The sequence below is a fragment of the Peromyscus leucopus genome, chromosome 19 (genome assembly GCF_004664715.2).
Source record: "Peromyscus leucopus breed LL Stock chromosome 19, UCI_PerLeu_2.1, whole genome shotgun sequence".
NCBI classification, from domain to species: Eukaryota; Metazoa; Chordata; class Mammalia; order Rodentia; family Cricetidae; genus Peromyscus; species Peromyscus leucopus.
Window position 1 is genome coordinate 863,395 of NC_051079.1, and position 25,515 is coordinate 888,909.

Below are 25,515 nucleotides of genomic sequence, written 5' to 3' on the forward strand. Positions count from 1 at the left end.
TTCTCTCTGTCACCATATTAAGTGCTTTTCTGTGGGTTATAGCTATTCTAACTTATTCTTCTTTGCAATGGGTTTGCTCCTTAATTAGTGATTTTTTTTGTCTGCTTGGTATTTGTAAGCTCTGTGTTTTATAAGTCTTGGATTTTTTCCCTCAAATTATTTTGAAGTTCTACAAGCAATTGTAGTTACTATCTTTGAAAATTAAACAGGGAACAAATATATGTTTATAAATACCAAGAAAAAATAATTGTATTCCTTATGTTTTGTTCTCTTTCCTAAATGTTGTGAGACTTTGAATAGTTTTAATTCCCCCTCCCAGGGACTGATACTATCAATATTTTTCTTTCAAATACACTGTAATTTTTATTGTAATAATTTTTTGTATATTCTAACACTTTCAACATTTGTGTTAAATGCTATCAACTCGGTAGTGGTGGTGCACATCTTTTTTCCCAGCAATCAGGAGGCGGAGGCAGGCAGATCTCTGAGTCCAAGGCCAGCCTGGTCTACAGAGTGAGTTCTAGGACAGCCAGGGCTACACAGAGAAACCCTGTCTCAAAAACAAAAAAACATAAGAAGTTATTAAAAACTATTAGTGATTATACAGTTTATTCCACTGTTTTGTATGTGTTCCTCCTCTTTATCAAGACCTTGGTTTTATGAGTCTCACTTTGTACAAGTCAGGCTAGCGTCAAACTTCTGATCTCTCTGCCTCAGCCTCCCCAGTGTTAGGGACACAAGGATGTGCCATGGTGCCTGACTTGGTTTTGGTCTTTTATCATCATCATCATCGTCATCATCATCATCATCAAACATAGTGTCCTATTCTGTAACCTAGGCTGGCCAGAACTTGAGATCTTTCTGTTCATGTCTCCTAGGCACTAGCATTACAGATTTATACCACTATGTTTTGCTTTGCAAGCTCCCCTTTTTAGTGGTATTACTCCTCATTCTATTTTCCGAGACAGGGTTTCTCTGTGTAGCTTTGGAGCCTGTCCTGGATCTTACTTTTTAGACCAGGCTGGACTCAACTCACGAAAATTCACCTGGCTCTGCCTCCCGAGTGCTGGGATTAAAGGCGTGCGCCACCACCGCCCGGCTACTCCTCATTCTTGAGCATAGAACTCTCATAATCACATACCTTGGAAAAGCCCCCTCCTCTCAACCCTGTAGCTTGAGTGATTGTCTCCAACTAATTTTGGAGGGGACACATTCAAACCCTAGAAATCTGACCCAATCTCCAGAACTGTAAGGAAATTATGCTGTAAGGAAATTAGTGTTCCTCTGCACTAGAAGAAAGCTGCCTGTTGGGAGCAAGTATTCAGTGGGCTGCTCAGGAGGCAGCCATGCTTCAGGTATGGAATTTGAGTTAATTTACCTTTCCTCCCAACATAGTCCTAAAATATTCCTCTATGTGATGTTACAGCTGAGATGTCGATGATCTGACTGTATTTTCCTTACACCGAAGCTTTTGCTGGAGAGTGGGGCCAAAAGCTCCTATGATTTTATACTTTATCTTGAAAATCAGAGAATTCACAGGGATTTAAGTGTAATTCATTTATAAGAAATCTAGCTTTATCATCCTGAATATATAAATTTATATTTATCTCAGAAAATATTTCTTCTATTATTTATGCCCATGTTGTTTCTACTTAATTCCATTCTTCTTTAGGTATAATTGGCATATAATACAATTTCCCCTTTAAAGTATTCACTCTAGTGGTTTCTATTATATTTATGGAATGGCGCACCCTCACCAAGTCTATTTTAGAGCATTTTCACTATCCAAAAAAAGAAACCTACACTCATCTGTAATCCTCATTTATTCTGAAACCCCCTAGCCTAAGGCATCAGCTGATCTACTGCCTATCTCTAGGAGTTGTCTACTCCAGATGTTTCATATATATAGAATCACAGGATGCATGGCCTTTTATTTCATCTAGATAAGATTGTTTTGGATTTCTCCATATTGGAGTATTGCATTTGTACTTTGCTTTTTTTATTGCCAAATAATATGTGGATACCTCTCATTTTATCCCTTCATTCACCAGCTAGGGAGCCTTGCTGAAATGAACATTTGTGTTTGTGCTTTTTGTATCATAATAAGACTCTGTGGAGAGATTTTTTTTATAGTTTCAGCCTGACATTTAAACCTGTGATCCACTTTGGGTTAATTTTTGTAACTACTGTAAGGTAGATACCCATCTTCATTCTTTTTCATATGAGCATCCAGATGTCTCAGTGCCGTTTACTGAAAAGACTACTGTTTGTCCATCACATTATTTTGACATCATTGTTGAGAACTAATTGACCACAAATGCATGGGTTTATTTCTAGACTATTAATTCTATTCTATTGATCTGTATCTCTCTGTATGCCACCACTATGGTCTTTATTTCTTTTTGCTTTGTAATGAGATTTAAAATCACTGTAGTCCCCTTTGTTCTTTTTTCCAAGGTTTTGTTTTGACTCTTCTGGGTCTCTTATATTCATTATGAATCGTAGGACCAACTTGTCAATTTCTACAAAAGCAACTGAGGTTTTGATAGGGACTACATTGACTCTATAGATTAGTTAGGGAAGTAATGTCATTGTTGCAATGGCAAATCTTCAAATCCAGCAACATAGGGTGACTTTCCATTTATTCCTCTCCTTTTTAATGATGTTTTATAGTTTATAGTATATAACACTTCATTTTTATTTTTAAATATACTTCTCAATACATAAACATTGGTCCTCTCTCACTTTTTGTAGCGCTAGGTGTTAAACGCAGGGCCTTGTACATGCTGGGAAAGCACTCCAACACTGACCTACATATTCTCTCTTCATTTCTTTCTAAAGATTTATTTTATGTGTTTCCTTGCATGTATGTCTGTGCAACATGCAAACGTCTGATGCCCAAAGATGTCAGGATAGGGCAGATATCCTAGAACTGGAATTACAGATGGTTGTGGATGACTATGTGGGTGCTAGGATTGAATCTGTGTCCTCTGCAAGAACAAGAATTTCTCTTAACCACTGAGCCAGCTCTCTAGCCCCTCTCTCTCCATTTTTTTTGGGGGTTGGTAGTTGTTTTTTGTTTTTTGAGATAGATATCTTACTATGATGGCCAGACTGGCCTGGAATGCCACATATCTCTTATTAGTCTCAAACTTGAGAGCCTCCTGCCTCAGCTTCCATGTCATTATTTGGGAGTTGGTGGTCCTGATGAAAACGTCTGGCTACAAATGGTGCCCAATGTGGGCTGCCATATGTAGGAAGATTTTTCAGTCCCACCTCAGCTCCCAAATAACCACACAGAGACTTCTTATTAATTATGAAACTTGGTCAATAGCTTAGGCTTGTTTCTAACTAGCTCTTATAACTTAAGTTAACCCATTTTATTAATTTACTTTCTGCCTCGTGGCTTTATTACCTCATCTCTGAAGTGCCCATCCTGATCACTCTGTGTCTCATGGCATCTCTTCTTCTTCTTCCCAGTGTCCTCTGTGCCTGGAAATCCTGCCTAGCTATTGGCCATTCAGCTTTTTTATTAAACCAATCAGAGTGTCATGTAATAAAATATCTCACAACAGGTATGCATCAGCTATCCTATCTATCATTTATCTGTTTTTTAGTTTCCAAGGGCAGTTTGATATTCAGATTATTCCATTTTCATGATAACCTGCCTTTGTTACTATTAGATCTCACTAAAGAACATAGAAATCTTAAAAAAATAAAGGTTTTTCTTGGTTTTTTGCGTTAACTACCTTTTCATTTGCTCTAACTTGTTCTTTCAAATGACAGATTCTCTCTATAATTAGTAATATTTTTTGTCTATTCATATTTGTGACTAGAGATCTAGACTACCAAGTGTTGCTAGTTGGCAACACATCTGGAATTAAACAGACCACCATTCAGTTCTCCACAGCGGTGTTAACCCATGAAGACAGTGGTATTAGCTTAGAAGTTGGATTTTTCTTTGAAGCAAATTAACTCTGTGTAGAAATTTGGTATCCTTTTTCTTAGAGATAAACTGTTTTGATGGTGTACAAGCCTTGATTCTTAAGAAAGGAGAAGAATGAAACAAATGAATAAAGTATAGTATTTGAAATTTTGCCTATTAGTAAACTTTGGGTATGACTGACTAATAGCACATGGATATCAATGGAAGACCAGCTTTCAAAGAAATCAGCAAAACTGTAAAAGAACCCGGAAGACTCCAAACCTGTAGCATCCATAGCCAAGCTGTGAAAACATTGAAGTCTCCCAACACAGCTTGCTTTCTAGTGCCTACTTCTGATATGACCACAGAGGATAATGAATGAAGACAGATAGTCCAGAGTCTGGTGCCAAGGACCAAAGAAACTAATGCAAAGGAGGGCTTCTCCTGGAGCAGGACCAGGTTGTAATCACAGAGCTTGCCCTGTAGTGAAGCAAAGGGTTTTTACAGTAAACGTTTGTAAAGACTCTATTATTTCTGTGGACTCTTCTGAAGCATAAGAAACATTTGGAAATCATTAGTAAGTAGATGGGAGAGTGGAAGAATTCAAAGACAATGACAGGAGAAACATTTCACAGAGTTCTAGGAGCTAATGCTTCATCTCAATCAGCCACTCCCTGAAGCATGGGCTGTTTTAGTTTACTAACAGGGGTGCTGAGAGAGTCAAGGAACTTGACTTCATAGTAGCATTTTTATTACTAACTTTTTGTTTTTTGAGACAGGGTTTCTTTGTGTAACCATCTTGGCTGTCCTGGAACTGGATTTGTAGACCAGGCTGGCCTCAAACTCACAGAGATCCACCTGCCTCTGCCTTCTGAGTGCTGGGATTAAAGATGTGAACCGCCACCACCTGGCCTAAATTTAATTTTTTGTTGTTGTTGTTGTTTTGGTTTTTGGGAAACAGGATCTCTCTGTATATCCCTGGCTGTCCTGGAACTAGTTCCGTAGACCAGGCTGCCTCGAACTCACTGAGATCCACTTGCCTCTGACTCCTGAGTGTTGGGATTAAAGGCACGTGCCACCACTGTCTGGTTTTATCATTAACTTTTAACCTTGTTAAGGACTCATCTTGTTTAATGATGAAGCCTGTACTATCAGTGCATTAAGCTAGCTGATTTTCAGTAGGAGTTCAATCAATATTTGCTCAACTACTGAAGAATGAATACCAGAACCCTGTATTAGACCAAGGTCCTTGAACTGTGCCATACTTGTGACATCTGCAGAGTCTAGGGTGCTTGGTCCTTGAACTAAGCTGAGTGGAATCTACATTGCAGTTGCACTTTGAAACTGTTGATGGGCAGTGTTCCTCTCCCCCAGTTCCACAGGCCTTGTAAAGGCTCAAAGGACTGATTTTCCCAAAGTTTCCCATCGGCTTTGGCTATTTCTTGGTTCTTTTTGTTGTTGAGATGGGTAACTTGCTATATAGCCAGGATAGTCTGAAGCTCACTACATAGCCCAGGCGGGCCTGAAACTCAGAATCTTGCCTCAGCCTCCTGAGTGCTGGAACTAACAGACACGTGTGACTAAAGTTCTTTTTTTTTTTTTCTGTTTAACTTTGTGTGAACTTAGTTTATATGATATGAGCTTGGTCTCTCAGGGTCCTGCCTTTTCCACACGTGTGGTCAGTTCTCATGTGGTTACAAATTGAGATAAATTAAACTGCTAACCATTTGCACCTTCTATGTCATAGTTATTTTAAAAACACTGGTTTTATTTAAGTCTGTAATACGTACAAGACCGAGAACTGCCGGAGGACACAATGATCAATAGAGATTGCCCTTGTAACAGCTAAAACTGTTCTTGTATGTTCTTAATGTACAGACTATAGGGATTATTCAGTCGTCGTAAACCAACTGTGGAAACATTTATCTCTTTATCCCAGAGGGAGCAAATGATTTAAAAAAAAAAAGTCAACTAAGCTATCTTCCTAAGGCAGAAGAAAGAGAAGACAAGCTGAGCTGTAAACACATCTCTTACTTCAATACTCATACTGACCCATGCTTCGAATTGTCTCTGCTTCTCTGGCAATTCCTTCTGCATCAACCAGAAGAGAAAAAGGGGAAAAATTATTTTGGCTTGAGAGAAAAGTTTAAAAAGCAAGACAAATGCATTTAGAAATCATGCTGGTAGTAAGTTCACCTCCAGTACCAAGTGGTCAAGCCCTGAGATCATATATATATACAGGCAACATTGTACAGACTGAGGAAGTTTTATTTATGTATTTAGGAATACTCATGTACATATGTAACAACAATTAAAAAGAGGCCACGACTTTGAGACAGAGCAAGGGTGTACAAGGGAAGAAAAGGAAGGGGTGGAAGATTGAATTAAAAAAAAAAACATTAAAAAGCAAGAGGAATATAAGTACTGACTTACAGATCATATGTGATATAGTTTAATTAACACTGTCTTTCAACTATGATTTAGAATGACACCACAACGCTGGACAACAATGCCAGCATACCTACTGGGGACTCACTGGGGGCTGAGGGCCAAAGGTACTGCAAACGGCTCAACTTTCCCGTGCTTTCATGCTTCCACCCCACCCAGGATGAAGCTGCTTTTGCTGGAAGGTGTGGTCATGATGTCTCTGGCAATAGTTTCAGTTCAAGAAAATGAGCTGCAGCTTTGGATACCAGAGGCCATCAACTGTGAAAATTGGAGCGACTCTGTCACTATCCGGCCACAGTATCCCTCCAGAATTTTTGTCCTTGTAGCAAGCTTTAAGGACCAGGACCCATCGGAAGTAGCTGCCCTTGAGGAAACTTCCCTGTGGTCTGTAGGAGGTTCTGCAGGAGCAGCGCGACCCTGAGGGTCTGGAAACTACAACTGGAGGCGGGGGGGGGGGGGGGGGGGGGGGGGGGCAGTGTCTTGGGGCTCCAGGGAGTGCAGAAATATGTTCTGGCTTGGAACTCACTTGGAGTGAGTTTGGTTTTGTCTGTGTCCTGCTCCCCACCTCATGCAAAAGGCCAAGGGCTGTTGAACAATTATTGCCCACGCAAAGGGACTTTTAGCCCTTATCTAGTGACAAAGAAGTTACACAGTGACTTGAGAGCACTCTGAATGAACCAAGATCGAGAGAGAAAATAATTGTGCTTCTGGGCCACGCTCTTCGGCAGCACTAGGGGGCAATCCTTCTTCCCAGAAGACCCCCAGCGCACCACCACCTCCTTACTCCAGAGTAGCCGAACACATATACGCACCGGAGTTAGCAAACCCAGGCGTGAAGACTGCACGTAGGACTCCGCAGCACACGTGGAGGTGCATGTGGCACCGTGCACTCCCGACCCTCTAGGGCCCTAAGGCTAGGCAGCCTGAAAGGCCACCTGGGTGCTCAGGCCAGGAGAGGAGAGAGGAGAGTTGGACCACTAGGAGCAGCACCTGAGGAATCTGCCTCTGGCCGCCGCAGTGGCGCCTCGCTCCGCCCCCCGGGAACTGAGCGCGTAGCCCGCGGCCTGCGGCAGAGACGCCAGCCACCGGCGGCGCTAGCACCTCGGAGCCGAGCGCAGCGTGGAGCCTCCCGGGGCTGCGGAGACCACCCGGGCCCTTTGCCCTTGCTCCCGCCGGGGCCAGGTGAGCTGCTGCGGGAACTCGCGGGTACGGGGAGACGAGGGGACTCCGTGGCGGGCAGGGCCTGTCCTCCGGCGAGCTGGACACCTTGCCGGCGCAGAGCAGCGCTGCCCCGACTTTCTTCTGGAAGAACTAGGAGGCGGCGCGGGAGTGTGGAGTGAGTCGTGCGGCCGGGCAGGCGCCTGTGCCAGTGGGAACCCCATCCCGGTCCCTGTTCCTGGCCGCCTCGCTTCGCCGCCCGCGGCCACGGGCCTGTCACCCCGGCTCTGCTGCTGCCTTTGTGGTGGGAGGAGGTGGCCGGTGAGGTGCGGGGCGAGGGAGGCTGCGGCGAGGGGGCGCGTCCCGGCTGCTCCCCGAGCACGAGGGGATGGCTAGCGGTCCCGAACACAGGGTGGACGGCATGTATCGAGCCAGAGAGGTGTCCGGGCAGAGGATGGGTAGAGCTGGGCTTGGGAAAGTTGAGAGTGGATCAGGCGTTCGCTGGGGTCCACGCCAAATGTCACTTCGTCACACGCGCGTCTTCCGGTCATTTCCATTTCTCTGAGAGCGCTTCCGAACTGCTCTTTTTCTGAATGAGACACAAAGGGTTGCGTTGACAGCAGACCGTGAAAAAAGACAGCAAAGTGAGGTGTGCCCTGGCCAGGTAGGGTGAAGGTGGGCGGTTTGTTAAAGTCCGTGGATTCCTGGAGTTCTCCTTCTGGCCTTCATTAAAAGGAGATTATCTGAATAGGTTCACTGCGTGAGTTTCTCATTGAAACCAAGCCCAAGAAGCGTGCAGGACAGGGTTCTTGTGCAAAAAGCTGCTTCATCAACTGAGTCGTGGTGGGACTCCTCCATCGTGTTCCCTTTTCTTCCATAAACCCTAGCCCGAATCCGGGTCCCTAGCTAAGATAAAAAACAAATTTTGATTTCTACTTTTGAAGCCGTGAGATTCTCCACCCGCCTCCCTTGAGAACACCCCTCAAATCCCATTTTAAAATAGCCTTTTCAATATGAGGCAGTTCAAAGGGGTTTGACTGAATTTTCTGCTTAAAAACCACTTGCTCCTCTGTCGTGTTCTGGTGAAGTTTGAAATTCAGCCTTTAGTTTAGTCACTGTTTTGATTCTTTTTTCTTTCTGAAAACTTTGATGAAAATACAGTGTGGAAAACTCACTTAAAAGCGAAAACTTAAAAATAATACTTTCATTGAAATAATAATAAAATTACATGCATATAAGCATGCATTTTAAAATGAAATGTAAACTTACAAATGCTGAGAACTAACAGAAATTAGGTAACAACCTCAAGCAACCTTGAAGAGTGTGTGGTGCAAGCTGAACTCTCTTCCATCGTCCCTTCTCCATGAGGCAGCCACAGTTGTCAATTTATATGTATAAATTTCTGTTAAAATGAAAATATGGTATGCAAATAGAGGAGGAAAGGAGTGGAATCTAAGTAAAGATTGCTCACATCTAGATGGATATGCACATTAATGATAACAATTACTAATTTGAGGTCCTCTTGTGATGACATAAAGTTTTATTTGTTCTGTGGTGGGTGCTTACTACCTTGACAATCAGTCAGGAAGCTAGAAGTCTTAAAATAAGCGTTAAGTGCAAAGCAGAACACCTTTATTTCATGCTACTTTTTGTATTTCCCTCCACCTTGGACCTCTAGGAAGCAGAGCAAATGGTAATTACTTTGTTCACCACAATGTTTTTCTGAAAACACCAAGTAGACATTTGTATTCTCCCCCACATAATATACATAAAAACGTTGTATATATGTTGTATATATAAACAGTAATAGGGTGCTTGGTCTGAGACCTTGGATTCCATCTTTAACAACACACCTACCAGACTTGCACGCACACATCTACACTCACACTCTATAGATAGCACGAGAGAGATGGAGGCCAAGATAATATCTCTTTATCTCAGGCCTAGATTTGCCATGAACTAACCATACCATACTTTTCTTGGGAATGCTTTTCTGCTCCTGGCCCCTTAGTTAGATATACATAGGAATTGCTATGTAGTTTTTTAAGGGTCCTTCTGACTCCTAAGTTCTATTAAGGTAGTTGAGGCATTCTACAGCTAGCTAAGAATAATAGCCAGTTGGGCTGTAGATACTAGACAGTAGGATGATAAGGATATTCTGGAGGTAGACTCATAAAGGATAGGTTAGAGATGCCTGAAGTATATTTGTGTTCTTAGGATTTAATATCTTTGGAGAAACTTGACTTTCTCACAAAATGTGTGTTTTTGCTGTTGGTGAAGGCCACCTCTGGGGCTGAATTGGCCTCTGCATGTCACCTTGGTGAGAGAATTCTCTTCACAATTCATGGTGTTATTTTAAGGAAACCACTCTTCCCAAACTGTTACGGTTTTTTTTTTTTTTTTTTTTTTTTTTTTTTGGTAAAGTGGAAGTAAAGTTCATTTACCTACCTCAAAGAGTCTTGACAATTTAATTAGCAACTCTCAAGAGTATTTAGATTATATATACTCCTTACGGCTATGATATTTTGGTTACTATGTAAGTATACACTCATATTCTTAGTAGGAAACTTTTCTAGTCTTCAAATCATACACGGGCTCTGAACTATGTGATTCCTGGTGGACAGTGATTACAAAGTTGTGAAAGTAAAAGCAGTTAATTTGGATCACTATGAAGGATCTCAATTAAGGGATTTTAAAAAAATATACTGCAGGTAGTGATTGCCAGAATTGTTGCTATTAAGATGGAGGTCTAGTCTACAAATGAATTACAGCAAAAATCTTTAAAATGCTTGGTTGGTATGCTAAAATTATAAATTAGAAGAATACATTTGTAAAGACACGTAAATAATCTTGATTTACTGATAAAATTTCCCCATAGAGTAACAAGAACAAAATTATTCTAAAATGGCAGTAGCCATTTCATTTTCTTCCGAGTCTTGATGTGTACACAGATCTTTTTATAGATGGCTTATGTTACAAATATATTTTAATCAGATTTTCATAAACATTTAAAAACAGTTTTGTTATTCAAACTAGTTTTGTAATTTTTATGCAATGGATGCCCCATAATTAACTTTCTACTTGGGGATTTTGCAGTAATTAAAAAAATGACCATCCTTATGAATGTAAACATTCTTCCTTCTCTTTCCCAGCTTTTCCTTCCTTTACTTCTCTCTCTTTTCCTCTTCTCAACATCCTTAGGATTATTTTTCAGTGTGATTGTAAATGGGTGGCTTCAAAGTTAGAAGGGAATTCTAACTTTGTCACATATTGGCAATATTGGTCAATTGGCTTATTTTCCAAGAAGTTAGCTTTCTAATCTGTAAAAAGGGTTATAATGGTAGTTCTCTAGAAGGTTAAGATAAAAAGAAATAACACATGAAATACATATGAACCGTCCCTCTTTTATTGAGAAAATTTCAAATTTCTAGGAATTTGTAACACATTATTAGTATTTGGGCAGAGTAAAATTGCATCCATTTTCCTTGATGTGTATTTCTTTGGTCTTGTGTATGGGAAGAATAGTTTCCCCTTACAATATTGCTATAGTTTTCCAAATGGAGTTCTAGAAGCATCAGTGCCTCCATGATTTTGCACTAGATTATATGATGGGTGTGGAGAGGAAGTCAGTTACAACATTTGTGAAGAGTGCAAGAGATCCCTTTTCAGATCAATTGTAGTTTTGTTGTTGTTGTTGTTTGTTTTTCTGTTTTCACCATATGCTTACCAGTTATTATGGGTTTAAACTTGGGAAAGTTGCTGTTAAAATTAATGTCTAATATCATACATAAATCTTATTAAAGTGAAAACAGTACTCTTTTTCTTTAAAGGGTTGTTTTGTAAGTAGTAGAATTGTGATCACAATTTATGGTCTTTATTTCTTTCAATTAGAAATATTTCGGAAAAATGAGAGCAAGAAAATTTATGACCTTCAATTAGGTTATCTTTAGGTTACAAATGGATCATGAAGTTATGCCCCCTGACTAGAGTTCTTATATAATCAAGGTAGCTTAGTCTACACAAAAGCATGCCCCTGTAAGTTCTGGAGAGCCAGCAGCCCTGATATTTTTGGCAAACACACACCCAGTGTGGATAAAGCTGCTCTTTGTGCCTTGAGCTCCAGGAGGGTTCTATTGTACTCTTCCTTTCCTCCCATTCTTGACTGACTGACACTCCTCCAAGTCCAGATGTGAAGTCACATAGTGACTTCAACTCCACTCTGTATTTACCCGTCATACATAGCTCAGGGTGTGGTTTCTGTCCTGTCTGTACACAACACAGCAGACAGAGACTCCTGTCTTTTCCTTGTACTTTATGACTGTCTTCAATAGTCCCCACAGCAGACACCGCAGTGGTGGCAATCAACCCTTGAGAGTGTTTGCTGTAGGGAATCATGTCTTGGATGCCTTCTCTACTCCTGAGCATGGTTCTGTTTTTATGGTACCAGTCTGGAAGCAGAAGTGCGGCCAGTGTTGCTGTGTTCGCTTGTGTTTACAAGGTTTCTTGTTTTGGCTCTTCTAACTTCTTGTGTGCTAAGAGGGAGTTTCTTGGTTTTTGTTCTAGAAAGTGGGATTAACAATTACTGCTTTAATTATCAACTTTTTGCATAGGATTGCATGAGAGAATAAATGTGGACTTGATTTTAGGGAAAAAAAAAAGCCCTACACATCTGTACTATGTTGTGAAAAGTATATACTGTTACAGCCCTTTTAGGAGTGTTATAACACTCCTTGTAGGCTTTGAGAAAACTTCAACTCTGTGATGGAACTTGGAGTTAGGTGTGGAGTCTAAGGGTGCACCCTAAACTACTGAGTTAGAAACTCTGGGAAGCAAGGCTACCAAGCTGCATTTTAATAATCCATATAATGCTGGACAGCTATTCTAGGGAGAAAGAAACTTCAACACCCACCAAAAAGTGTGTTCTATGAGCTAAATATTAGTTGTAAACTGATCTGGAAACATCATGAAATCAATAGTAGACATTACTATTAGCTACTATTTGTCATTTAATCTCTTAAAACTTAATTCAGGCAGGAATTACAAACGCAGACGCCGATGGGCCAAACGCTAATGTGTGTGGTAAAGCGGAACACCTGTGAAAGAGTAACCCTTGTTATTGCTGCAATGATCAACTTAGAGGTTAAAAAAGTCCAAAGACTCCTCTACCTGCTGCCTTTTAGGAATGTGGGTGCTGTGGCTAGACCATTTGACAGTCTAGATAAAGTGCAAAGTCACATTTTATGTGAACTTAATGCTGGCAATGGACTTTAATGACAAAAAAATTGACCAAACAAACAAATCTGGAATCTAGATAATTTCATCCTCTGAATCAAGTAATGTGGGTAAAAATATTTGTAATTAATTGCTCATGAAGACAGAAGAAATGGTGTTGTTCATCACATAATAGTAAAAAACCATAGTAAGATTAACAGGCATTTTCCAGTGTTCAGGTCATAAACCTCAACTGATTAAAGTCTGGTGTTGCTAATTAGATAAAGAATTGGCTATTATCTTCTAAAAGCAAAGGCAAAAATTCAGGTTTTTCTGGAGACCAATTTGGCATCATGTATCAAGACTTTATTAAACTGCCTACTGTAAGACAGTAACCCCAGTCGCAGGTAGTCATTTATACATGAATTAATACCTTCAAGCAAAGACTGTTTCTCAACTCTGCTAGTCACATTTCAAGTGCTCGGGAGCTACATGTGGTTGCTGACTACTATGCAGGTTGGTAAAAATAGGAACTCCTGTACAGGAGTAAGTTCAGTTGGAGGGCATGAAATTCTTCAGAAATTTCCCCTCTAGGAATTTGTTGGAAAGAAATAATTAGGCCTGATGTGGCGGTGCACAGCTGTAATCTGAGCACTCAGGAGCCTGAGGCAGGAGGATCTGGAACTGGAGGCCAGCCTGAGCTGTGTAGCAAGGCTTTGTTTCAAAGAAAAAGGAACTTTTTAGACAAATACAAAAAAGCATATAGCAAAATTAGAACATGAAGTATTATTTATGAGTAAAAGTTTAGGGCTGGAGAGATAGTTCAGCAGGTAAGAGGCTTGCGACCAAGCCTGATGAGCTGAGTTCTCTCACCAGAACCCTCATGGAGGAAGGAGTGAACCAACTCTGGCAAGTTGTCCCCTGGCTTCCACATGTAAACTGTGGTACCCACGGGTATGTGTATGCACACACACAGTAAATAAATAAGTAAATGTACAAAAAAGAGTATAAAGTTTAGAAAGAATGTAAACACCAGGTTAAAAGGAAAAAAAAATCAGTCAGCAGTAAATAGTTGTGAAAGTAGTATTAACTATATTAAGTGAAACTATCTCTGAAGAATCCTTCAGCTAGGTAGATAGCTTAGGTACAAGAGATTACAGAGTCAATCTACCTGAAAACATAGACAGCCTTTCTCTGTGTGTCTTGTTAGAAATCCAAAGCCCAGACTTCCCCCTTGAAGACTTGTCACTTGTGAAGTTAAGTGACTCTCCTATCTTTGTGGGACAAGCAAAATGCTTAACAAAGGAAACCGAGTGAAAATCTGCCTTGTAGATTGAATCCTTTAGATTGTGAACTGGAGAGGAAAACAGAGACTGCAGAAAGTGAGCCTGAGGTTGCATCATTGAGAAGCAACATTTGAAGTAGGTGAGGGACTGAGCTCTTGGGAGTTTGTAGATCAGGTCAGAGAGGGAGTCTCACTTCAATTCCTTGTCTTCCCTGCTGTGCATACTCTGTGAATTTTTTGTAAAGGAATTAAAAATCCCCAAATTCACTGTTTCAGGATCAATACCTGTCACCTGCAATCATTGCACATGAAATTCAGTCACGACTTACTGAATAAACACTTCTTAGATGGAGCCTATGAATGTGCCTTGTACCCAAGTGCTTTTCACGGACACAAAAGTCTTACAACTATCCCTCAAGGTATCATCCCACAGACCTGGTTTTGCAGCACAGATGATTCGAAGTTGCAAGGCTGCAGGTTATAGTGTGAAGAGCGAATGTATCTGGTGCATTATTTCTTTTGTCTACCATGTCATTAAATCAGCTGTAAGGTACTGATGCATATTCATACATCTTCATGGTGTGTTTAGGGGACTGAAACACTATCATCATTGATTGGAACCAGTACCAGAGAGCCAAGGAAATGTGTCCCGAGAGCTCTGCCTCCTCCCTTCCAAGTCTGTTCCTTTTGTTTTAGTTTAAATTTTTTATTTGATTTATTATTTATGTATCTGTGGGTGTAGAGGACCATGTCTGCCACAGCGTGTACACAGAGGCTAGAGGCTACTTTTACATGAATTTCAGGTATTGAACTCAGGTCATCAAGCTTACAGGCTTATGTGACAAACCCTTTACTCCCTGAGACATCTCAAGAGTCCAGTCTGCATCCCTATCCACACCCCACCTTTTAAAGATGAACTGTCCCTCCCTCCTCCCCCTCCCCCTCCCTCCTCCCTCCCTCCCTCCTCCCTCCCTCTCTCCTCCCTCCCTCCCCCCTCCCTCCCCCTCTCTCTCCCTCTCTCCCCCCTCTCCCTCCTCCCCCTCCCTCCCTTCCTCCCTTCCTTCCTCCCCTCCCTCCCTCCTCCCTTCCTCCCTCCTCCCTCCCTCGGAGCTGGAGTTCCAGGCAGTTGTGAGCTGCCAGATGCAGATATTAGGAGCTGACTTTAAGTCCTCTACAAGAGCAGCATGTGCTCTTAAGCTCTGATGTCTCCCTCCAGCCCCTAAAATAGTTGTAATACTTTAAAAACATTTCGCAAATAATATGGTTAACTGCTTACAGAATCACAATTTGAAACAGTCAATTAATATGAAAAATGCTTAGTCCTGTTTGTTTGGAAATCCAGTAACAAATCATAGTAAGTTATACTACTTGATGATATTAATATAGAACTTTAACATACATTAAAATGTCAAAATAAGTTTGTTTCCTTACTGGAAAAATTTATGCAGATACTTTATTCTAAAGTTTGTGAAACAATTTTTCCCCCCAGGGTTTTCCGTTTGTTAAGAAAACTTGATTTTTTTTTTTTTTTTTTTTTTAATTTCGAGACAGGGTTTCTCTGTGTAGCTTTGTGCCTTTCCTGGAGCTCACTATGTAGACAAGGCTGGTCTCGAACTCACAGAGATCTGCCTGGCTCTGCCTCCTGAGTTCTGGGATTAAAGGCGTGTGCCACTGCCGCCCGTTGAGAGACTGACTTTTATTCTCTTTTTGACTTGGGCCAAAAACTAAAAGGTGAGACCAAAGTTTAGAAAATGATTGTTCTTAGGTCACCTCCTTTTAATCAGTGCTAAGATTGAAGTAAGATCCTCCTCACTCATGCCGGACAAGTACTCTATCCCTGAGTTACACTTGGGAAATAATACATTTTTGCATTTTTATTAGTTCTTTTAGAATTTCATACATTGTATTTTGATCTTATTTACCCTCTCCCTTGAAAATTAAAATGTGATATAAGTTGCATGGCACTCTGTGCTTGAGAAGGTTCCATTCTATTTCTCAATGGAATGTGATTGGATGTTACAGCCAGAGGCCAATATACTCCAAAAGACAACATCATGGCTTTTTTGTGACTTTCCCAATGTCACCTGGCTTGTTCAGCTTGTTTTCCATTTTATCATGCATGGTTCCCAGGGTCTACTCAGCTGAAATTACAGCTAATGTCAAACAGTGTAGAACAACCACACTACAATATTTTCAGAAATATTGAATACGCAACATTTGGAGAGATTGTATGTTATTATGTTTAGATTTTAAATAGAATTCTTTTTAAAAATTTAAAAGTTGTTTATTTATGTTTATGAATGTTTTGTCTCAATGTATGTATGTATATCATGTGCATGCCTAGTTCTGGAAAAGGCCGGAAGAAGGTATCAGATCTCCTGGAATTGGAGTTACAGGTGGTTGTGAGCACCATGTGGGTGCTGGGAATCCAACCCAGGTCCTGTGCAAGAGCAACAAGTGCTTTAAACCATGAGCCATCTCTCCAGCCTCTTAAATAGAGTTCCTTTTTCTTTCTTTCTTTCTTTCTTTCTTTCTTTCTTCCTTCCTTCCTTTCTTTCTTTCTTTCTTTCTTTCTCTCTCTTTCTCTCTCTCTCTCTCTCTCTCTCTCTCTCTCTTCCTTCTCTCCTTCCTTCCTTCCTTCCTTTCTTCCTTCCTTCCTTTCTTTTTCTTCTTTTTCCAATGTAGGGTTTCTCTTTGTAGCCCTGGCTGTCCTGGAACTCACTCTGTAGACCAGGCTGGTCTCAAACTCACAGAGATCCACCTGTCTCTGCCTCCTGAGTGCTGATATTAATTTTTGGTTGTGAGCCTAGCCTTTAATGGCTGAGCCATCTCTCCAGCCCGAGTGCTGATATTAAAGGCATATGCTACCACCACCCAGCAATAGAATTCTTAAGTAGAACAGTAACATGAGAACAATATAAAAGTTGGAAAAGAAACATTATTTATAGTCTTGACAATCTTAAAAAAATGAGTCAATACTTTTGTGTGAAATATTTGTCAAAATGTGTAAATAATTTTAAACATTAGTACAATAGATTTCGTTCTAGCATTTCCAGACTCTTTTGGTGACATGGGCCTTCTGTTTGTCTAGCATCCCTTCTGCTGATCAGTTTTTCCAGCCATGCCATTTTTAAGCTTTGAATATGTTTTTGAAATTAGTCTTCACCAGCAGCCTCAGCATTTTCCTTAGGGAAACATTTGCCTTAAACCTTAGAATATCTTCTACTCTTAGCTGCATGTAGAAAATAAAATGCAAATATATCTAGTATCAACAAATTTGCTCTATCACTAATGAATCCAAGGATCTGTAAGAGAGTATCAGTCCATACCAGACACAAGATACCTCTGTGTGGTGGTCTCTGTTCATTTAATTTATTTTGGTTATTTTGAGAGATGGTCTTCTGTATAGCACTCATGGTCCTCCTGTCTCAGCCTCTGGAATTCTGGGGTTATAGGTGTGGACTACCATACTTGGCAGCCAGGTTCTCTAAGCCACTCTCTACCATTCTCAGCTTGTTGGAATTTGTCATGGTCCAGTGTGTTTTTATTATCCCAATGTTTTGCAGCACACTCAAGATTTACATGTTCACACAGCTCTCACTAGACACAGAAAATGAAAAATGCTTTTATTTATTTACTTCTTTAGACAGGATTTTGCTAATATAGCCCTGATGGGCCTGGAATTGTTATGTAGACCAGGCTGCTTCTGCTTCCAACTACTGTGGTAGGCTTGTGCTACTATGTTTGCCTAAATGTTTTTGTTTTAAAGAAAGTTTACCCAAATCCTTAAAGACATGCCCCAAATCTCCTTGCTCAGAATTTATCATGTACTCATTGACAAGGAAAACAGACGTATGTAGAACCTTTGAGATTTTTCTGAACCTGGAGGAAGGTCTGTTCTCCGAGATAAGCATATGCAAACTTGGGAGTTGTTAATACTAAAGAAGGTGAGAAAGTGGCTGATTAGACAATCTTTATCAGGAAGCTGGGTTCCCTTCGTTACCTTCAAGGCTTTTCATATCTGACACTACAATAACCTAATACAAAACCTCGATTTTTAGACAAGCCAATCAATTGTCTTTTCTGCCTGTATATTTTACCTGAACATTTTGGCTTATTTCTCTCTCTCTCTCTCTCTCTCTCTCTCTCTCTCTCTCTCTCTCTCTCTCTCTCTCTCCCTCTCCCTCTCCCTCTCCCTCTCCTCTCCCTCTCCTCTCCCTCTCCCTCTCTCCTCTGCCTCCTGAGTGCTAGGATTAAAAGAATGCGCCACCACTGCCCGGCTTGGCTTGTTTCTTGATTCATATTTCTCTTTCATAAAAAGTTCTTAAAATTTAGAACAGATATGGCTGCTTAAATGAAAATTAATTTAAAAAATGTTTGGTGTGTGAATGCAGATGTGTATGTGTGGGTCAGAGGATAACCTCAGGTGTCCTTATGAACACTGTTCACCTCATCTGAGATAGTCCTTATGGGGGAGGGGCTCATTAATTAGGCTATCCCATCACAAAGATCAAATGCTAACTGTTATGTATTGTTGAGAATATTCTTAGTCAAAAGTTATATTGGAATTGTTTCATATTATTGGGAGATATTGAGTGGACCTTCTGGATAGTTAAGTGTGAAGAGGGGTTTAGTGATAGTATTCCAGATGTTCTAAATCTCTGATACCTTTGTAGAGAGACTCTTGAGCCAGTTATGCCTTATCTCACCTGGTGTCTCAGAGCAGGATTTGCTTAGGAATAGCATGATGTATAGCATAGTTGTATATCTCTGGTTTCAGAGATGTGGAGGTCAGAAGACAACTTTCAGAAGTGGGTTCTTTCATTCTACCATGTTGGGGTCTAGGAATTGAATTCAGATCTTAAGGCTCCACCTCACTGACTCATCCACTCTTCCATCCATCCATCCATCCATCCATCCATCCATCCATTCATCCATCCATCTTTCGGCAGGATCTTTCACTGAACGTTTAACTCAACAGTCCTCTAAGCTGGCTGGTTAGTGACCTCTAGGGACCCACCTGCCTCTGCCTCCCCACTGCCAGGATTAGTGGCACATACCACTGTGGTGTTCTGTGAATGCTGGGGTTTCAACTCAGTTCCTTACGCTTTTCACACTGAGTGACCTCCTCAGCCCAGAAGGGATGGAGGAGAAATGGAATATCAATCTGAACAATATTCAGTTCATATACCTCTTTTGTATTACAGAGCAGAAACCAGTTTTAATGAATGTGCTCCTGCTGAGATGCCATGTCTGTAGCAAGTTTAAGGCAGATGGAATTATTAGTTAGAAAGAAAATGAATGAAGTTCATTTTAGCCTTCAGACTGTGTTTAAAGCAAATTTACAATTATGAGATGACTTCATATTTCACTATTCTACTGATACAAGTAGATTATGAGGAAAATAATGAACTCTTAAAGTATAGTTCCTTTTTTAAAATTGTCATTTTATGTGCATTGGTGTTTTGTCTGCATTCATGTCTATGTGAGGGTGTTGTATCCCCTGGAACTGTAGTTACAGACAGTTATGAACTGCCATGTGGGTGCTGGGAATTGAATGGGTTCTCTGAAAAAGCATCCAGTGCTCTTAAACTGCTAAGCCATCTCTCCAGCCCCCAAATATAGGGTTTTCTTGTTTGTTTGTTTGTTTTCAAGACACAGTTTCTTTGTATAACAGTCCTGGCTATTCTGGAACTTGCTTTGTAGACCAGGTTGGCCTCAAACACACAGAGATCCATCTGCCTTTGTCTCCCAAGTACTAGGATTAAAGGCCTGCACCACCACCACCCAGCCCAAAATATAGTTTTTAAAGCATCTTAAAATTATTTATAAAAAGACAGAGGTAGGCAGAACTCTGAGTTCGAGGCCAGCCTGATCTACAGAATGAGTTCCAGGACAGCCAGGGTGACACAGAGAAAGCTTGTCTTAAAAAACAAAAAACAAAAACTCAAAAACCAAAAACAAAGAAAAAGATCAGGTCAGAGGTTAATCTTAGTCTACAAGATTTTAGCTTATTATATTTTATAGTCATTGTTTTTATATAGTTTGATTTATTAAAGCTTGGTTTATACACAGGAAGTCTGAGTTGGGTCTTTTAAGTAGAAGTCTCTTTTGACTTAGATACTTAGACTTAATTTTTCTCTAATTTATAAAGCATTGATACATAAATCCCAAGGAAGTGGCATATGAAGTTGTCTGGTTAAAAATAGTTGTGTTGTCACAAATTTTCTTCCCCCTAAAACTGGAGATTTAAGTTTCTGAAAGCATCAGTGTGTCTGTGATGGTTAGGGCAGTCAGCTGCCTTTGTGTATGTTTCATTTAAATGTAAATTTATCTGAGGGACCCTAAAGATGAGCTCAAAAAGTAAAGACAGTTTTAACATGAATAGTCATTTTTTTTCCATGAATACTGAAATCCCTGTTTTTATATTACAGAAAGAAAGAAAAAAAAAAACTGAACAAGGTTATTTTTAAAGATTCTTAATTGATTATCAATTTTCTCTCAATAGTATTTCCAAGAATCAAATGAAACAAAAATTAATTTGTATGCCTTAAAAGAAATATAACAATAGCTAAATATGACATTGGATGTGATTTTGTAGTATTATATGAAGAAAAATAGTAGTGTTTCAAGCAGAAATCAGGTGATAGAAATACATCTTAAAAAATTAAATCTGAGACACCCAAAGATAACTATTGCAAACAGCATAAGCACATTGATATAATGTATGACATACACATCTATGAGCTATATGTATCTAGGATATATTTTATCTAATAAATAAAGCTTGGTCTCATCCTGTGATTATAAATTATGTAAGTTTGAGGGCAAGTTTTTAAGAGTTTCCACTTACCACTTTTCCCCAATGAGACAAATGGTCAAGACCGAGAATGCTGTAATTGTGCTTTTACCCTATCTGTAGTCACCTCTGGCACGATTGTCAATCGTCATGAATGTCGGCTCATGGAAGGGGACCGTCTGGTGTCTTCAGAGGCCTTTCTACTTTCCTACAATAAAACAGGCCATTTCTCAGGGTCGCTGTCGATTGCAGATTTTGAAGTCATTTTTGTCTTCAGTCATTGTCTTTCTATCATGTGATTATCTTGTGTTAGAAAAACAAACAAATAGACCCAAAACCTCTTTGATCTACCCTGGCCTTTCTATATGTTAATTTTGGGAGAGTGACACTACAGTATGCCAATAAAATATACTCTTGCACTGACATTTTCAAAGGAATTATAAAAAGGATTATAAAGTTTACTGAAGGGATTGTTATTTGTTGGTTGATAAAATTTACTTAAGCCCCATAAATGTCAATATTTCCCAAACCAACCCCTAAAGGGTCCTAATTTTAGCATAAAGGAATTGGTTGACCCACTCTTTAATAACCAAGTTTCCATTGAATGCTTGCAGATTTGAGACACAATTCCTCATATTTTACTCTAATCATCACATTGAGTTCAGAACTGAGTTTTTCAGTAACCAATAGGGGTTTGAAATGTGTGCCTATAGTAGAATTCTAAGTCACAGATTCTTTTGGATGAAAGTCACACATATCATTTTGTAAGCAAACCAGGAACATTTTTGTCCATTTTCCCTGAGTTGCAGTGGAATATGCTGAGGTATTCTCCTTGCAAACAGAAATATTGGCACCATTCTTACATGCACCACTCCCTTCAAACACAGATCTTTTTCTTGCTTCTTCTACAGCTTTTTCTCTTCATCCTCCAAGCTTAGGCTTAGGGGGAGTGAATTGTAAACTCAGTCTCTTCTCTGTTGTTTGAATGACAACAGTAGTGGAGGATCTGTGTGGAGGAGGCTTTCTTGTCCCAGGTACATACAGTACAGGAACACTTTTTAAAGTCCTGTGCTGTGCTTATACCATTACTTTTTCAAATAGTTGCATCTTTTTTAGATAATGAAAAACAAAAAACCAAAACAACCCATGGCTTGACTTTACTATGTGGAACAAAGTAATCTAACATGTACTCTGTAACACATTTTTTGTTTCTTAATTTGACTTAAAAATTAGCATTAATACCTGCTATAATGATTTGTATTGGTAGCTTGTTACTGGTAATTGTAGTAACTATTTCTGGCTTACAAACCGTAACCTCTTTGCAATGTGATAGTCCAGTGAAATCTCCCTGCTGCAAACATTTGGGATGGACCTGGTCTCTGGAGTTTGTTTTTTCTTTTCTGTTTTGTATTGAGAAGAACAGATTGTCCTGGGCATTTTTTAATGATTACGTTGGTGGAACTTCATGGCATGTGTAGGAAACAGAGAATGGCTTGTTAGTGGTGTTTCATTTTCAGTAACTGTGGCCCAGCCACTTTCTCAACTTATAAGGGCATTCTGTTTCAAGCATTAGATACCATTGAGGTGGAGATGTGGGTAATTGGAAAGCCTTTATGCCTTACACACAGAGATGTTACCTGGTAAGTGAAATGCTATCTGAATTTATTTCTGGAGTGTCAAGGCAAGTGGGGGATGGGAGAATGAAACTTGAATCAGTGACCATCTGGCCTAGATTTGGCTGGTTTCCTGTGCATGGCTCTTTGTTCCAGGCACACAATGGATTGTTCCTTTAAAGATAAGAATTCTGTTGTGACTGTGTGCTGAATCAGCAGTTTGGTTTGGGGTTGCAAAGCTGGTTTGGGGCCCTTTCTATTGTTCTGGGGCCCCCATCCCATCTTCATCATCTGCAACGATGCTCCCAAGGTTTTCTGTAGATTAATAGAGGTGGTTTCTAGAGACACATTGAATAAAATAATTGAGAATGAGGCTTTCTAGTTTAGCATTATCTATTTTAAGAAATGGAAATCTTCTTGCCTCTAGTTTTCAATGATATGCAGTTTTTAACAAGCTTTTCTAATCAAATTGCCTGTGTGAACTTGAACTTTCCGTTTGGTGGTTTAAAGAGCTATACTAAATTGGAGCAAGGCTTTCATACTGTGGCTGTACAGTTTCTGTGGCCTCCATTGCCGTATGTCTGAACATCAGATTTTAGAAAGTTGGAGCATTCCTGCTCTTAGATCATCATAACCCTGGTTTTTAAAGAGGTGGTTACTGACTAGAAGTAGGGATTTTGTTTGCCTAGGATTCCAAGGAAGCCAGCTACCAGTTTTTGTAGCTCATCTTATATGTAACAGAGATCAAAATTGAGTTAAATGCCAGCTACCAGTTTTTGTAGCTCATCTTCTATGTAACAGAGATCAAAATCGAGTTAAATGCCACTTTCCAGAAGACAAGAGCTGACTTCGGTGCTGTCATCTTGCTGTGTGGTCACGAAATAAAAAGCAAAAATGACTTTTTCCTTCTGAAGTGATAGGATAGCTGGCAGATTTTAAGTCAATCATTTAGTTTACCTCTCATCCCCTTTCATTGACTCCCAACACTCCTGTACACAGTTACCTCCAACGTTTTCTGAAGTTACTTAGAACTTTACAAACTGAGCATCGGATTAGGTCGACGGCCTTGAAATCTAAGCTGGAATTCTTCACAGATCTGTGGGCCTGATCTTCAGAAGGAAGCTTACTAGTTAGTTCCTTGGGGATCTAATTATGTAGCAGATGGGACCCCATGCAACAGTTCAGTGTCCTTTAGTGCAATTAATTTTAGGTCCACATCTAGCAAAAGTGAATGAAAAGAAACAAAACAACAAAATTGTTTTTGTCCACTGAGGCATTGTCCATTTATATGTTGTCCCCCTTCTTTTCTGGAGTATCTTTAATTGATTATTGACTCTCTGATCCCTTCTAAGAAGGCCCCAGAATTGCTTGCTGGTTAAATGCATTAATGGTTTGGAAGCACAGATGCTATGGATGTCACGAATGTTCATTAGAGTAGAATACTCTGGATTAAAGAATTAGTTACATAAACTAAGTCAGAGTTAGAAACTACATCAGCATAGCCACAATTTCTCTTGATTTCTCCCCTGCTTTAATTTGGGGAACTAGTTCGAGGGGAAGGTCTGATCCTTTTCACCCATCCCCCTCCTGGCTACCCTTCACCCCCAACCTCTAACTCTCCTTCAAGTCTCCCTGAGGAATTATAGTCCCTCCAGAGGCTTGGCTGCAGATGCCTGGAAAGTTTACACTGCAGTTGTTTTGTTTGGCATAGCTAATCAGGAGCCAGGCTGGAATTGCTCATAGCTGTCATTCAGGTTTTGTTTCAAAGTCCAAGGACCTGCTGGGAAAAAACAAAAAGCTAATGAAAGCTGACTGTATTTAGGCCTCAAATCTATGGAATCCGAAATGATGCCCTGACAGTGTATTCTTATTCTTCCACATTCTTGCTGTTGCTAAGGTAACAGATTTTTAGAGGCTTTTCATCTTCATTGTCAAGTATTTGCTACACTTATTGTTGTTTTTCAGATTAGAGCAATTCAGATTATCTCCTTTTGAGATAAAGTAAAAAGAGAAAATAACAGGAATAAAATGTCTGAATCAATTACCCTGAATGCTAGTAAGATCAGGGTTTTGTTGTTGTTGTTTGTTTGTTTGTTTTGCTTTTATGTCTTAAAACCCTTAGCTTCATAACACATGTTAAAATTTAGGACAAGATCATCAAATTTAGAGGTGTTAAAAGTGTGAATTTCCCGCTTCTGTAAAGTGACCTAGTAAACATTCATATAATCTGTAAAGAATCATCCAAAGAGAAAAAGGTTTGTAGTGTAATGTCTTTAAAAATCATTTCTCTTGAATGAAAAACCAAATAAGGTAAAAGAGTGATGTGCTTGCATTCTTATCTATAAATGGGAAATTCAAATAGAATGGCCTTTTAATATTTGCTTTCACAGATGTATTGCCCGAATAGATGAACTTCCATTTCTTTGAGAATGCTGTTAATTTTATAGGCCAAGTGGGGTACATTGTAGTTTGATAAATAGTAAAGGAAAGATTAATTTTCTGTAGACACAGTATTATTTGGGGTGGCTTTAGATTTGAAAGCCCCCAGGGATGTGCTTCATATGGTTGCTATTGTCAAGATGTTGACTCATTGAGAGATAAGTTTTTTTCACAGATTTATCGAACATCTTCATCCAGTGCGCTCTCCCCTATGGCAATGACTAGAATATTAAAATGATGCAACTTTAGGACTGATTGGATCCTACCACTAATTTGGTCCCAACCAAAAACCCTATATTCATAGAGATAAGATCTGGCTTAAAATGAGAAGGGGAGTTTCTGCCAGGTGGAGCAGAAGCCACGGGTCTGGAAAAGAAGTAGCCAAGTGAGTCAGAAGTCCTCATCTTCCTTCTGTATCCCAGCCCTGAACCTTATCTTCTCCCATTTCTGCCTCTCAGCTCCCCTTTATCACTGAGCTTTTGCTAACTAGACCTGGTGTTCAGGTAATTAGAGAGGCTGTATTCTCAGTCTGTTAAAATTATGTTCAGATATAGTTTTGCTTAAAATTTTTTTTTGAGGAGAATGATTAGGCTTGGGTGATACGAAGGGGAAAGAACATAAAGTGAATGCATCCCCT

General features: G+C 39.8%; 1 protein-coding gene across 1 annotated transcript in view; it reads left to right on the forward strand.

The window, feature by feature from the left end:
* The first annotated feature begins 7,377 nt into the window (after positions 1-7,377).
* The window catches only part of Greb1l (GREB1 like retinoic acid receptor coactivator), a 248,203-nt gene continuing 230,065 nt past the window's right edge, over positions 7,378-25,515 (forward strand). The window contains exon 1 of the mRNA XM_028876702.2: positions 7,378-7,555. The gene's annotated coding sequence lies outside the window, so the exon portion shown is untranslated. The remainder of the gene's footprint in view (positions 7,556-25,515) is intronic.